The sequence below is a fragment of the Lycorma delicatula genome, chromosome 9, assembly GCF_047948215.1.
Source record: "Lycorma delicatula isolate Av1 chromosome 9, ASM4794821v1, whole genome shotgun sequence".
Lineage (NCBI taxonomy): Eukaryota > Metazoa > Arthropoda > Insecta > Hemiptera > Fulgoridae > Lycorma > Lycorma delicatula.
The window spans coordinates 131,836,463-131,852,444 of NC_134463.1; the positions used below are offsets into that span (position 1 = coordinate 131,836,463).

Below are 15,982 nucleotides of genomic sequence, written 5' to 3' on the forward strand. Positions count from 1 at the left end.
AAAAATAAACAAGTTACCTAACATAAGTTGATGATAAGATAAAGGAGAGTATATTTGTTGGGCCAATAATAAGTAAACTAATGGAGGATAGTGAATCTGAAGATAATTTGACTGACTGGAAGGTTGCTCTGTGGGAATCTTTTAAAAACGCTGTAAACAATGTCCTTGGAAATAATATAAAGAGCTTATATCTGAGCTTCTTAAAAACTATGAAGCAATTTGATGTAATATGTCACTAAAAATCCACTTCTTAAATTTTCATCTGGATTATTCCCTACCAATCTTGTAGCTGTGATTGACGAACAAGGAGTACGCTTTCACCAGAAAATATCCATCATGGAAAAATGCTACCAGGTAAAATGGAACCCAAGAATGCTGGCTGATCACTATGGAATCTTAAGACTGAAGTACCTACAGCTAACTAAATCAGATTTTAAGCATGTAGAAACTGCATATATAATATTGTTATACAACTGTCATAATGCTTTTTTATTATAAAAAAAAATAGTAATTACAAGAAAAAATTATACTTGGTAAAAAGAATTGACAAATTTGAAATCAGTAATAAAAATACTATACGATTCAGCTATTACCATTCTTGTAAGAAATAAAAACAACATTTCGTTTATCCAGTATAACTAATGATGACATAAAATTATAAAATATTTAAATAGTGGGTAAAATTTGTTCTAAAATCTACAGGTGTATCATGACGTTTTCCCAGTTGTTTCAAAACTTATTCTACTCATGAAAATAATAGAAAAGGTTCATATAAACATATGTCCTAAAATGCTTTGTTTGTGAGTTACATATAGTGAAAAATTTCAGTTATCCCAGTGAAATGAGGTCGTACTGGAATTTTTAGGACATTAATTAAGGAGCAAAATGACTGATTTCTTAAGGTTTTTGACCTGAAAAATTGAATAAAGTAGGTCCCAGAACCCTACCTGCAGTAGTTTTTGCAAAATCTTTAGTGAAAACCAATAAATTGGGGTAAAAAATTGTTTTTTATGTTTTGCATACAACGTTGTTAAATGGGTAATAAACACAAAACACAGAAGTACTTTTTTAACAATGTAGTAATGCACAGTTTCGAAATAAAATTCAATTTTTTCTAACTTTTCTTGTTTTATTCAACTTTCTTACACCATTTTGTTCAGAATTAAATTCTCCACTCATTTTGTTTGGAGGTTTTATGTGTTTATTACCCTTTTTAATATCAAGTATAAACAATATTTTATCCCAATTTATTGGTTTTCACCCCAAATTTCTCAAAACTTACTGCAGATATGGTTCTGGGACCTATTTTATTCAATTCTTCAGGTTAAAATTCATAAGAAATCTTTCTGCCAGTTTAATTAAATAATTCTGCCCCTTAATTAACAACCTAAAAATTTCAGTATAACCTTATTTCATTGGGGTAGTTGAAATCCAAGCAAAATCTTTCGTTAGCCATAACTCACAAACAAAGTATTTTAGGACATAACATTTGAACTATTTTCACTATCCAATCAAGCACATTATTGAGATTCTCATACCAAATTTTTTACTATTTAAATACTGTCAGACATTGTTCCTAATTTTATACAAAATCTAATTTCTACTCTTTGTCCTTTTTTTAAATTTGAGCACATATTAAAAAATGAACCTTGTCATAATTATAACTCTCTACTCTGTCAACCCAACAAGATGAAACTTGCAAAAATTGATTATAAAATAACTTTCTCTCTGATTAATACTATCAATATAACAGTTTCACAAATGATCCTCTGACTCCCAACTTTCATGTTCAATTCTCTCACTCCATAAAAAAAAATCTTTATTACATCTGTCGTTATCTATGCTACCCAATTCCCTCAAACTAATATGTCGTGTCTAAATTTTCTATCATGCCAAAAAAACTATTGTGGTTTTGTTTTAGAAATTTTCTCTAGAAAGCTATTCCTTTGTAACTGATATTACTATTTACAAGGGTCATTCAAATATAAACCAGAATTTTGCCACACGGATGAGGAAGAGCATTGAATATTGAGCGCCGCAGATAGTTAGTTGGATATGTGTGAAGAGAAGCATCCAGCCAGCTACACCTGTAGGTTATGTTCCCACTTCAGTACCGCAACATCTGAGCAGAAAGTACATCATTCGTTTCACAATTAATTATAATCTGATTTCTCGCCAATGAGGTATCAAATCCACTGAAATTTTGACTTGACTCTAGACACTGTTTGGAGATGCTACACTGTCAAAAAATAAAGTGTTTGATTGGGCTAAAAAAATTTTGAAATGATGCAGAGATGATGTGATGCTGTGGAGAACAAAATACACAAACCCCATTCGCAGACCTGCATCAATGATAACATTTAAAACATTCGTGACCTTGTGGAAGGTGACCGCTGCACAAAAGTAACTGAAATTGCATCAGAAGTGGGCATAAGTGCTAGAAGTGTACATACATTATTGTAACACTCTTGGATACAGCAAAAGTGGTGGGTTCTACGTCTTCTCATCAAAGCACTGAGAAATGTTTGGAAAGATATAAATCAGCGGCTTCTGAATCGCTCTGAGGAAGGAGAAGGATTTTGGGATTGTATTGTCACCTGAGACAAAACATGGGTCCACCACTACACTCTGAAAAGTAATAGAACAAGTATGAATGGTGAAAAAGTCGGGAGGGCACACCAATTCAGACCAAGAAAAGCCTGTCAGCTGGAAAACTTCTGGCAACTGTTTTAAGTCAAAAGATGTGCTGGTGATTGATTTCCTGCATGAAGGAGAATAAATGCAACATACTACTGTCACTTGTTGGATGATGTCATGGCTGCTTATTGCAACAAACAATGCTGGAAACTAATTCACAACATCCTCCTTCACATAAGTGCTCAGCCACATACAACAGCTCATACTCGCGATAAACCAGCTAATGTTCATTGGATACCTCTTGAACCCCCACCATTCAGTCCAGACTTGTCACTGTGTGATTTCCATGTTTTTGGTTTGCTGAAAGAAGCTTTAGGAGGAAAAAAATTTAAAGACAATCCCACAGTTTAGCATTAAATGTAAACAATTGGTTTTTGGAGGTAGCCATCTTGCTTTTTGGGGATAGGATCAGGAAACCACATAAGCTTCCTAATGCCATCAAGTGGAGAAAATGTATTTCTGTTGAAGGAAACTATGCAGAAAAAAATAAGGTAATTTATTTGTACATTTATTTAATATCAATAAAGCATGTAGATAAATTCCGGTTTATATTTGAATGACCTTAGTAATTCCTTACGTACCTCTTTCCGGCTTCCATAAATACTGTACACAAACTATATCTGAGTAGTCAATTTTTTTCTCCTTCTCACCATGTTTCTGCAGCATAGTTGTGAAAGATGGTTTCATTCACTCTATCTTATTTTCTTGAATGCCTGTAAGATTTTTTTGCCCTAGATCAAATTTTTTGGAAAGGTCAAGAGGTGGGTGGAATACATTAAGTTATACGGAGGAAATAAATTTGAAAATGGTGTTATAGAGGAAGAAGAAGTCAAAAAGGATGAAAGGAGAGAAACAATACTGAGATCTGAATTTAAGAGAGCATTAAAAGATCTGAATGGCAGAAAGGCTCCTGGAATAGGCAGAATACCTGCAGAATTACTGCGCAGTGCAGGTGAGGAAGAGATAGATAGATTATAAAAACTGGTGTGTAATATTTACGAAAATGGGGAAGTTCCGTCAGACTTCAAAAACAGTGTTATTGTCATGATAACAAAGAAGGCAGGAGCAGATAAATGTGAAGAATACAGAACAATTAGGTTAACTAGTCATGCATCAAAAATCCTAACTAGAATTCTGTACAGAAGAAGACTGAGAAGAGTGGGAGAAGTGTTAGGAGAAGATCAATTTGGTTTCAGGGAAAGTATAGGGACAAGGGAAGCAATTTTAGCATGCAGATTAATAGTAGATGGAAGATTAAAGAAAAACAAACCAACATACATGGCATTTATAGATGTAGAAAAGGTATTCAATAATGTAGACTGGAATAAAATGTTCAGCATTTAAAAAAAAAATTAGGGTTCAAGTACAGAGAGAAAAGAACAATTGGTAACATTTACAGGAACCAAACAGCAACAGTAATAATTGAAGAACGTAAGAAAGAAGCCGATATAAAAAAAGGGAGTCTGACAAGGATGTTCCCTATCCCCGTTACGTTTTAACTAGCAGTTAATGATGTTAAAGAAAAGATTAGATCCAGAGTAACAATGCTAGATGAAAAGACAAAGATGCTATGATTTGCTGATGATATAGTAATTCTAGCTGGGAGTAAGTAAAAAAGATTTAGAAGAAACAATGAATGGCATGGATGAAGTCCTATGCAAAGACTACCACACGAAAATAAAAAAGAACAAAATGAAAGTAATGAAATGTAGTAAAAATAGAGACAGACTACTGAATACAAAAATAGGATGAGAAAAGAATATGGAGGTAGAAGAATTTTGTTATTTGGGAAGTAGAATTACTAAAAATGGGGCAAAATAAAATGCCAAATAGCACAGGCAAAATGAGTTTTCAGTGAGAAATATGTTTACTTACATCAAAAAATAATTTAAATGTCAGGAAAACATTTTTGAAAGCATTTGTTTGGAGCGTAGCTTTATATGGAAATGAAACTCTGACAATCGGAGTATCTGAGAAGAAGCTTTTGAAATGTGGTGCTATAGGAGAATGTTAAAAATCAGATGGGTGGATAAAGTGACAAATGAAGAGCTGTTGTGACAAATTGATGAAGAAAGAAGCATTTGGAAAAATATATTTAAAAGAAGAGACTGACCATATTAGGCCACATATTAAGGTATCCTAGAATAGTCACTTTAATATTGGAGGGACAGGTTGAAGGAAAAAATCGAGTAGGCAGGCGATGTTTGGAATATGTAAAACAAATTGTTAGGGATGTAGGATGTAGGGATTATACTGAAATGAAACGACTAGCACTAGATAGAGAATCTTGGAGAGTTGCATCAAACCAGTCAAATGACAAAAAAAAGATAACATTTTTGAGATTCTAGAGAATTAAATATATGCAACTTTCATCAAAATTGCCATTTTTTGAGTAAAATTATAATCCTGATACTAAAGAACAACTATGTTTTCTAGAAGAAAGACTACGGTAAGTGATTTTCATAGGCCTCTTTCGAAGTCAACATTAGACCTTTAAGAGAATCCTATAGAGATCGAAACAAATGGTAATCTAATGGTGTAAGGTACGTTTACTAACCTTGAACCTCTTGTATTCACTATTTTTTTCCATTTACCATTCTCTGCTCTGAGAAAACGTGCACTAAATACAAAAATTCTTTTCTTCCAACACTTTCAACTCAACATTGTTAATGACAAAAAAATGAAAACAGCATTTTAATTCCTATAACACTCTTCTGATACAAATATGACAATATTTTGAAGTACACCACAAAGTGTGTGAAAATATTGTTGTTAAATTACAACTCATTAAATCCCAATTGTTTCACGTTAAGCATTTTATAGTACAAATAGATTAATACTTATACTATCCCTGTACAACAGTAATCCTATTACACAGTGATATTAATTAGATTTTGATTTTCTGGAAATTTCAGTAAATTAAGGATTTATTCATTAACTGAATGGGTAATAAATGACCCACTATAACATCCCCCTAAAAGTTGCCAATTATTTAGAACTTCAAACTCAAAATCTCCCTTTTTCAAAAATCTAAAACTGTCTGGGTTTGTCTTGGAGAGAATATGGTGAAACATTTGCTAAAAGAAAATAGATAATATAGAAAATAGTGTTGATTCTTTATTGTATCTCATGAAGTCAAACATAAAATTAATGAGGTTGATTCTCCATGGAGGATACAAACACAGATAAATCAGAAAAATGGAAGGTGTGTCAAGATCTATAAGGTGTAGTAAACGCTGGGTGCGAATACCTACAGGTGCAGTATAACGTGGATGGTTCTCACATCTTGGATAAAAAGAATTACAAGGATTGTGTCAAAAGCCAGGTGATTTAGCTGTCCTTTAAGATGGGTAAAATAAGATGCTAAAACCTGGTCCCATCTATTCCAAAATGATGGCTCACCACAACCGTTATCGTAGATATCTTTATTATACTAAAATAACAGTCTACAGTGTGATCCTTTGGTTCTTTCCGAACCACTATAATTGTAAATGGCATGTGATGAGATCCATTTAGCCAACAATGTTAACACGAGAAGCATAGCAAATACGAGGAGCCCAAGATTAGTACTGATCATCTAATTTACATCCTAAATGCAATTCTCATACGACCTTTTTTATCAGTGGAGTTATATTTCTTTCTGAGACTTCAATGTTATCTCACCACAGATGTAGCAGAAATTGTTTGGATGATTGATTAATGCAACTGTGAGGCATTACAATAACATACAGTACATACATTACAGTAACTAATATTGTTTAAAAAGAAACACTTTTAACACACTAATTTAATAAACATATACTCAATTCAGTGAACAACATATGGAAGCCGGCTACAAAACTGAATGTTACACACACACAAGAACTCACACTTGAATGAGAATTAAAAATCTTTCTCTAGTCTGTACAACAGTTTATAAGTAAATATAATAACAACAGAAATAACTAATGAGCGGATGATATGTTGAGCGGATGATATGTTCTAAGATGAAAATAGGAAGAATAAGTCACAGTCTTGTTAATTTAAGTAGAGTGTAAATAATAAACATAATGACTAATGTCTAACAAATCAATGTGAAAACAATTACAAGAATGTAATAAATAAACAAAAGCTATTTAGTCGATAAATAATATAATTAAATACATTCACAAAATGCTATATTTATGGAGTTCATCCATGTTACTACCTGAAAATAAAAATGGTAGTAACAAAAAAAACTAAGCCTGATAGAAGAATTCTGATTTCATATTTGAAATCAGCATGAAAAATATTATAAGAATCAGTTATTCACTATCGTTTAACAAAATCATTGTTGATCAGTGTAATCATCCTTTTCTTAAACTCATTGCGGAAAAGAAATAATAAAAAATTTATTTCTTAGTTTTCTAAGAGGAAACAGTTCAATAAATTCAATTGCTCTGAAAGCTGATAAAAGATAATTTTATTGAGTATTTTATTTTTAAATGATGAAAACATATCCTTTTTACTTTGCTAACAGTATCTTGAATACAAAAAAAAAAAAACATTTGTCTAAGATACCATCATTTGACATTTTGGTTAAAAGTTTGTTCGTTGTATTTTAAACCTTAAAATTAAAAATACATTCTGGAAAAATTACACCAACTATCACCATTTTGTATGAATTGACTGACTTCCATCACTTTTTTAACTATTTTAAAACACATAGGCAAAAATTGTTGATTGCAGATAGAAAACAGCTGTAGATATTAACTGAAAAAACGAGGGAAACTTGAGCCTTAAAATATCATATATTAAGAAAATTAAGCTATCATATATGAAGATTATGTAAAGAATTTATCATACAGTGAAGCATGCCTATATTGTCAGAGATCTTTTGCGAATCTGAATCTGATGATGAAACAGAACCTGATTCTATCTGTAGTTTTCAAAGGCACTAACTAATTAGACTTCATCATTACAAAAGCCCAAAAATATTTTTTAAAAATGGAGCTTAAAGAATATTTCATAATATTGGTACATTTGAAACAAAATACTTGGCTAGATTAATAAAAATAATAAAAAAAGTAAATGCACTTTTTAATCTATTATGTTTTCAGTAATAGGAGTTTGGATCAAAATTAAAAAAAAGAAGATTAAAATAAATTAAATACATAATTTTTTTTTATTCTGATCAATATATAATAATAATAATTTACATATATCAGGTCAGGAATGAGTACAGTATAAGACAACAATACATGTGATTCAACTGTATTTCTTATTTAAAATATATAATGCGATAAAAATTAATTAAAAAATGGACATTGTACTTTATTTCAATAGTTTTTTGTATTTTGGTAAAAGCTATGCAAGTTATCATGATACATAAAAAAATGGTAAAAAAGTGGTAGTTTTTACACAAAACTAAAAAACAAAATATAAAAAAATTAATACATACACAACATTGTTGCATATGTTTTGGAAGTATCATATTGCTGGCAAACACAAACTTTTTTTACATTAATGTAACACTTGACAGGTCAATAATTTAAATTCTCCTAGAGCATGTAAATCTTAACATTATCATTTTTCTGCTATTTGATAATAACAAAATTTTGCCATAAACTTGTTAAAACTGCATTTCATCTGGAAGCCACATGACAAATGTTATTTTTTTTACACAATAAGGCCTTAAAATAATGCACCGTGAAAAGAGTAGGGTCAATGAACTCACAGTAAACATAGCTCATATTTGAAAATGACTACCATTATAATGTACAGTGTTATGCTGGGGATAATGCTGCCAAAGCTAAAACAATTGTCCATTATGCACAAAAAACTTTCAGGATACTCGCTTGAGCTTTATCTGTGCATACTACAATCTGTTGTATATCCGAGATAAGATTTTGACCTTCAATTCAATTTAAACGTACATTAATTGAAAAAACAAAAAACTGTTCAAACATCCACTCTACTGATATGGATCATAACAATAATATCAGAAATAGGAATGACTGTAAATTACAAATAATCAATTAGATAACCATAAGCAGTCTATCATCAAGGTCATGGGTTAAGTTTTGTAACGTCATTCCTTTTACAATCCATAATTTGGAGAATTCCCTTCTTTTAAAAAAAAAACTGATAAAGTTTTGTACAAGTTGGTTTATAACCGATCCTAAAAAATCTACCAGCAAACATGTGAATAATTCCTTTACTGTATTGCAACTTTAAAAAAAATTACATATTTGCTTTATAATTTTTAAAAAAGTTTTAGATTTACAAATTCTATTAAAAAAAATTGTAATTCTTTTTTTATTTGTAAATTTTATTTTAATCCATTATTATTAATTTATGTATCATTTAATTTATTACCTTATATTCTACACAGCTCTTCCAGTCTAAAGTTACATTTATGATAAATAAAATTATACTATTATTTTTATTATGTAAAATTCTTCATAATTCTAGTAGTTCTAGCTAAAAGTAAAATTTTTCACTATTTTTTTTCTGTATTTTAAATCCATCTTCATATATTAAAATGTTAGTTTAACTCACTGAAGCTTACATAACCTTAAAAGTGTGAATGTTTACAAAGTATTTAAAAAAAATAGTCTTCTATTCCAAAGGAGAGAGATAACTAAATAAAACTACCGATGGCTGATATGTTGAAGGTGGCTGAGGAGGTGTCTGTAAAAGTATAAAATACTGCTTATTTAATACATAAAAGTTGTATTCATATTTCACATTATTTGGTAATGAAATCAATTACATATGATGGAAACTAACTGAGAAGAACAAATTGAAATAGTAAATAGTACTTTGAATGACTAAAGTCAGTGGTCAGTGATTTATACCCAACCCAAGTTTTGGACATTTACACAATCTTCAAAATTTCCTCAAGTTTGCTATTGGCAATTTTAAAACTGGTGTTCTAAAAGGTTCTTGGCTCAACTCATCTCCCAAAATCTGAGCATAATTCTGTTACTTAATTTTGTAACTTAATAAGCATAATTTTGTTACCTAAGAAAATTTCAAAGGAAGTCCAGTAAAATAAAATACAGGGATTTTAATTCAACAAATGATCAGTGCAACTCACTATTTTTGATTTTGATGATATTTTGTATATGGTAACTACCTACCTCCTTATAGTAAGAGGTTTCTTAACCGGTTTAGTGTGACAGGTTTAGTGCAACTTTACCCATTAATATAAAAATATTTATCTACATAGTCGGTTTTATGAAAAGTACAGATATTTTTTGTTTCAATACGTCCACTTCTTAAAGATATCGATGTTATTTGCTGTTCAGTAAATTCTAAAATATCGTGCAATGCTGAAGATCTATTCTAAGTCAATTTACGACATACTGTTTCAGTGTGAAGGCCAGAAGTTCACTGCTAATAAAATTACTTTATAAACAAGTGTACATTACCTAAACACATTATTAATACTAGCAACAATACAACATATCACATTGAAATCAAAACAGTAACTGAGCCTTCTACAATGTTTACATTCAGGATTACGCAAACATTCATGTCCACGCATGTCCATTCACTTTTGTGTTTAAACATGAGTTTGTGTGTATAAGTCATACTTTAAATAACAAACTATCTAGAATATAAGCTATCTCATTATAGACAAACCAAAATATTTTTTATAGTAGACCTACATTATTATCTGGAAAAAAAACATGCTGTGAATTTTTTGGATGCATTGTTCACGGTTAGAAGGAACAGTGTTTTTAACGGTTTTGATGACTTCTTTACTCGTCAATCCCTTTGAGTAACAAAATAAATTTTATATGGTTTTAAAGTACATACAACATATTTACTGCTGTAAACATTTTTTGAGATTTTTACCACTTGTCCCACATATGGGTTTTGAACCGCAAAAATTAAACTTTTTCAAAATCGTATGATTTGGCGTCCATTTTTTTTAATGAAGGATAATTGGTAACAGTCCAAATTTGTTTTTATAAGTACTACTAGTACCTAAGAGTTAAAAGGTAAAAAACAGACCCTGTTTCCCTAAGCTCTTCGTTATTTATTCTGGGCCCAAAATTTGAAGAAAAAAAAAACAATTTGTAATCGTAACATCAGTAAACTTTACAAGATTTGGTTATGTAACAAGATGAAGTTCCATCTTTACTCTTTCCAAAAAGCCCTTTTTCACCTCTTTATTATGTAAAATAAGAATGCTACAGCTTATGGAAAAAGTGACAATTATGGCTGCTTTTACCTGTTGGCAATTTAGAAAATAGTCTATTACTCAAGAAAAGGTTTTTAAAAATATAAAAAAAATATTTTTTTGCCCACTACAAGGTGAGTAGTTATCATATACAAAATATCATCAAAATCAAAAATAGTGATGCAATAAAATTTTTGAAAATTTGTTGAATTAAAATGTAATATCCCTAACAATCAAATCACAACACTTGACCATGAAGGTTGTACTATCTTCCAACAAAATTTTGAGACCAAAGATACACCAATATTTGAAAATAATTTAATAAGAATTTCAGTGTCAACTCCTTAAATTATTGAACATGTGCATGACCTGCTCTAAAAAAAAATTGAATGTACTGTTTATAATTCAGTTGTACATGCAGAAGCTGTGAAGTGGTTGCTAAAATGAATACAAGCAAGCAGAAAGAATGAATCCATCAAAGTTTATTTAACAATTTGAGCTACATAGAGATGTAACCGATAACACTCCAGAGATAAAAAAGCAGTACTTACAATGCAAATGAATTCTCTATGGCCAGAGAAATTCAGCATTCCAGTTAGCTGGAAAAGGTCATAACCCAATTTTTTGAGATAAAGAAAGTTTAAGATAATTAACTGTGGATGTATATTTGTTAAAATAATTTTGCAAAAATTCATTTGGAAGGATCAAATAGCTAACAGTTCTCTAATTGGTATTGATTAATGAAGAATTGCAAGGGAAGCTACAAAAAAATGTACTTAGTCAAAGTATGCAACACAAACTTCTCAATTCGACAGATATTATGAATCTAGTGTTTGGGTGGATTTAGATCACTGCTAACCTCATCTTCATTATAATTTGCTGTATCTTATTATCGAAACTTAACAGAGAATTTGAAACAAAAGAAGGTTTTTTGATGATTATCTTTAGATTGGATAACAGCTTAGATTTCAAGTGAAGTTAAAAGTTTTATTCTACATAAATCAAATATACTGCTGTACATCAGCAAAATCTAAAAGCAAGTAATATTCAGTCCTGCACATTGTACCTTCATTGTGTACACTAAACAGCTGGCTATTACACTAATAATGACCATCATTACTACTGTTATGCATTTTCTAACGTACATCATATTTATTACCACACATTTTTGCCAAAGTTTTAGGAGAGGTGTTGTTAAAAAAACAACAAATCCTACAGAATACAAACAAGACACACACTCATAAACTTAGCAATTGAGGAATAAATAAATTTAACTGTAATGATTACTCAAAAAACTACATTTGAAGGCCCAAATTCAGACTCACATACAAGAACTCATACAGGAATGACTCGTGACAATCAAATTTTACAATCAACCATACGAATGTAGTCATTACACACAACAAATATACTTTACATAAAGCACATTCCTGATTAAAGTATAATTTATTATTAAGTACTGAACTAAGTAAAATATTTATCTATTTAAACTACTATTATTCTTACTATTATTAAAACCAGGCGTCATAATATCAAACCAATAATAATTGATAATAATATTTATAATAATTATAAAGTTTATAATTTTATGCACCTTTTAATTTTGCATTTATTACATATAAAACAATAGAAAAATTAATATGTTTCAAAAGGGCAGCTATCTGTTTCAAACTGTTTACTTTTATAATAGAACAAGGCTATGCTATGATTTAATTTACAGTAAAACAGTCATATTGGTGATTACTTGCAATACACAATTATTGAAAACCAGAACTTGGAACCTTTACATTTAGCATATGAAGCTTAATTACTCTAAAGAGAAGGTAAACATAGGCTGCTTAAGGGAAAAACCAATAATTTCATCTAAGAGAAACAGCATCATTACATCACCCAAAAAATAAAATAATATAAAAAGAAAAACATCATAGAGATTGACATTAGGATAATCAGAATTACACTTATTACACTACAGCAATGGAAAAACATGTAAAATAGAATCAAAGGTAATAAACAACATTGTCACACCCACTCAAAAAGGTTATCATTTACATCTTGTTATCGTAATTTCATCAATACAGAATCACTATCAAAATGGATATTCATTAAAATAACTCTTAAACTAACTTGTATGTAAATAATAAATAAAATGTTTATACTTGCCTAAACAACGGTATAAAAAACCTTCCGAGGTGCCAATCTTTGACACCCATGTGAATATATTTCCTGTATAAATACACAAAAACAAACTAATATTAATGTCTCATAACACCACCGATATATTGAAATACATTTCTTGAGCTATTTATAAAACAGTTTATGATTAACCCCTGAGAAACACACATAAAACTGTAACAAAACAATAATATTATTATTACGCCGTGAACAAGTAAACACTTTACATCCACTGCAACCTAAGCTAGACAGAATAACATGGCGTATACTCATTATTTCATAGATGTGTATGCTTCCTTGATCTTCGAATTCAGAAAGTAGATATAACTTCTATCCTGTTATTGGTTAAATTTCTCATATTTCTATTCAATGAAAATACAGCGTTATAGCGGTTGATTTTTTTTTTTAATTTCCTTCTTAAAATAAATAATATAATGGTAATACGTCGTTCTCTTGAAAACTAAGTTGTTCTCACACTATGTTCGTCTACAACAGCTAACATTTTTGGTAATAATTGTATTGAAAGAGTTCATACAAAAATGTATTGTATGTTCACAATTAATACAAAAAAAGTATTATTAAAATTTAGCAACAATCTCATTGTTATAAAATTAAATTTAAATACCCAGTTCGTGATTTCCAAAATGTGTATATTATGGTACGATTGAAAAAGTGAAATGTTAATTTTTTTTAATTTGATATCAGGAACTTAATCATCTGATCAACTTTTCCATTAACTTCTGTACTAGGATAATCTCTTAATTATTAATTCCTATTTATTTAACAAATCATTTTCTTCATTGCTGACATGTTCAATTACCTTTATTTTAATCATTATTTTCAAATTAGGATGCTCTCCTACCTTTAGGTTTAAATTTCATAATCCAGCCTTACCCCATCAAATGTATCATTTACCTCTCATCAGTACTATTTTTCAATTAATTTAAGTTAATTATAAGTGAAATTATGTAAGTCACTATCCAATTATTATTGTAAAAAGGCTACTGTAATCGTAGCCTTTAAGTTTACAGTTAGATTTGAACAAAAATTGGATAAAACTGGAAAAATTAAAGTTAGCAAAGCAGTTTTTATATTTTATTTATATCATGAATGAAAAAGGAAGAGAAAATGTCAATATAAATAATATTATTACGTAACAGAAGTTAACACAGTCTTATATTCATTTGCTTAACATTTTTCTCTTCTAGCCTTTTGAGATGCAATACACAAGTTAAATCCAAACTTTCTCCCTATTTAATATGCATTGTATTGAGAGCACTAAATCTTTCATGTCCCATGATACTTCTTAAGTCAATTATTATACATATAAGTCAAATATTATACATTTAACTGTGAAAATATTTCAAAAGTGGGAAGTAATAAGAAATGTAAACAAAAAAGGAAAGCTGTTGAGACTTCTGGTAGCTTTGTTAATAATAGCTTGTGATGTTCAAGAATTAAATTTATTCCAATAATAATTTTAAATCAATAGCTTTGTCAACTGAATCAATTAATAGTTTACTGAATTACTTTTGCGATCTCTCATGTACAAAGAGTATATAGTTTAATGTAGTAACTAATGACTCTCCACTTATATAAAGAATAATTAAATTTTTCATACATATATTTGTAAAGTTGTTTAAGTCTGGTATAAAATTATCACTGTAGTTTATCATTATGTGTTAATCGATATTAAATAAATCAAGGTAACTCTTCTAAATCATATATATCAAGAGTATTGTCCAAATGTATGTACCCTATTATTAATGAAAAAGTTTAATAAAAAAAATTATTATTCTTATTACTTCATTTCGGTTTTTTTTTCTCAGTATTATCCAACAGCTCTCTAACCAGAAATATGAAAATCTTTCCACTTCTCCTTACTAACTTCAACTATATCTAACAACCTACTCGTATCTTCTTTTATAATATCAATCTCTACTGCTTTCAATAAAAATAATAGTAGTAGTAGTTCTCACAGAAACATATTTTATAATTATACAGTTAAGAAGGTATCACTGTATGGTATAAAATATTTTTATTAAAAATATAATAATTTAATTGGTATCTATTAAAAGTATCTAAAGATAATTTTTATTGAGCAAGAATAAAAAATTCTTCTGAAATTCACAAGGCAAAGTACCATAACCTAAATAGTTTAAAATAAACTAAGATTTCATAGACACATCCACAATCTAATTTTGCGATAAACTAGCATGTAATTTTCACTGTTTTATTTTAATTTCTTATAAAATAGTAATTAAAATAGTGTACTTATAAAGTACATTTCTTTTTCATCTTTTATGACCGCATACGATCACTTTAGTCAGTCCATTATTAAAGATTCTTCGAAGGGACTGTTTGGGCCTTGTACTTTTTCATATGTTCTGATCTTCGTGCCCTTTCTGGTGATGAAAATGTTCATGTGAGTTTCTATCGTATGAAATGAATGTTTTTGTCCTTGATTTTTCATTTAATTTTATCTAGTCTCTGGTGTAAGGACAATTTCCTTCAGAGCTTCTGTTATTTTTCTGAATAAAGTGCATTATTAACTGTTAAATATTAATGTATCAAGATGATGATTTTGTAATGTAATGATTAGTGCATAAATTATTATTTTGTATTTGTAAATGATTTTATAAAGTTTAATTTAATTTTTCTAAACTGCAAATAAACATTATATGAAGTAAAAAAAAAAAAAAATTATGAAAAATATTCCAAATAAGGATAGCAAAATGGAATTTTCTTTCTCATACGATGACTAAGAATAATATATTCAATGTTTCTCAAGCTGTGGGGTATGCCCCCCTACAAGAGCAAGGTAACAATAAATGGTGGGGGGGGGGGTGAGCATATCAAAAAGAAAATATAAAAAAATTTATTAATTTACACTTAGGAAAGCAAAACAAAATACATTCTGACATAATAAAAAATAAATACACATTTACACTGATGTAATAA

The 15,982-nt window shown here is 29.4% G+C and overlaps 1 protein-coding gene across 2 annotated transcripts in view; it reads right to left on the reverse strand.

Annotated features, from left to right (window-relative positions):
* put (activin A receptor type 2 punt) overlaps positions 1-13,395 on the reverse strand; it is a 96,457-nt gene extending 83,062 nt beyond the window's left edge. The window contains exon 1 of one of the 2 annotated variants that reach the window (XM_075374989.1): positions 13,010-13,395. The gene's annotated coding sequence lies outside the window, so the exon portion shown is untranslated. The remainder of the gene's footprint in view (positions 1-13,009) is intronic. The other variant, XM_075374990.1, reaches the window with a different exon arrangement.
* Between the last annotated feature and the right edge of the window lie 2,587 nt (positions 13,396-15,982).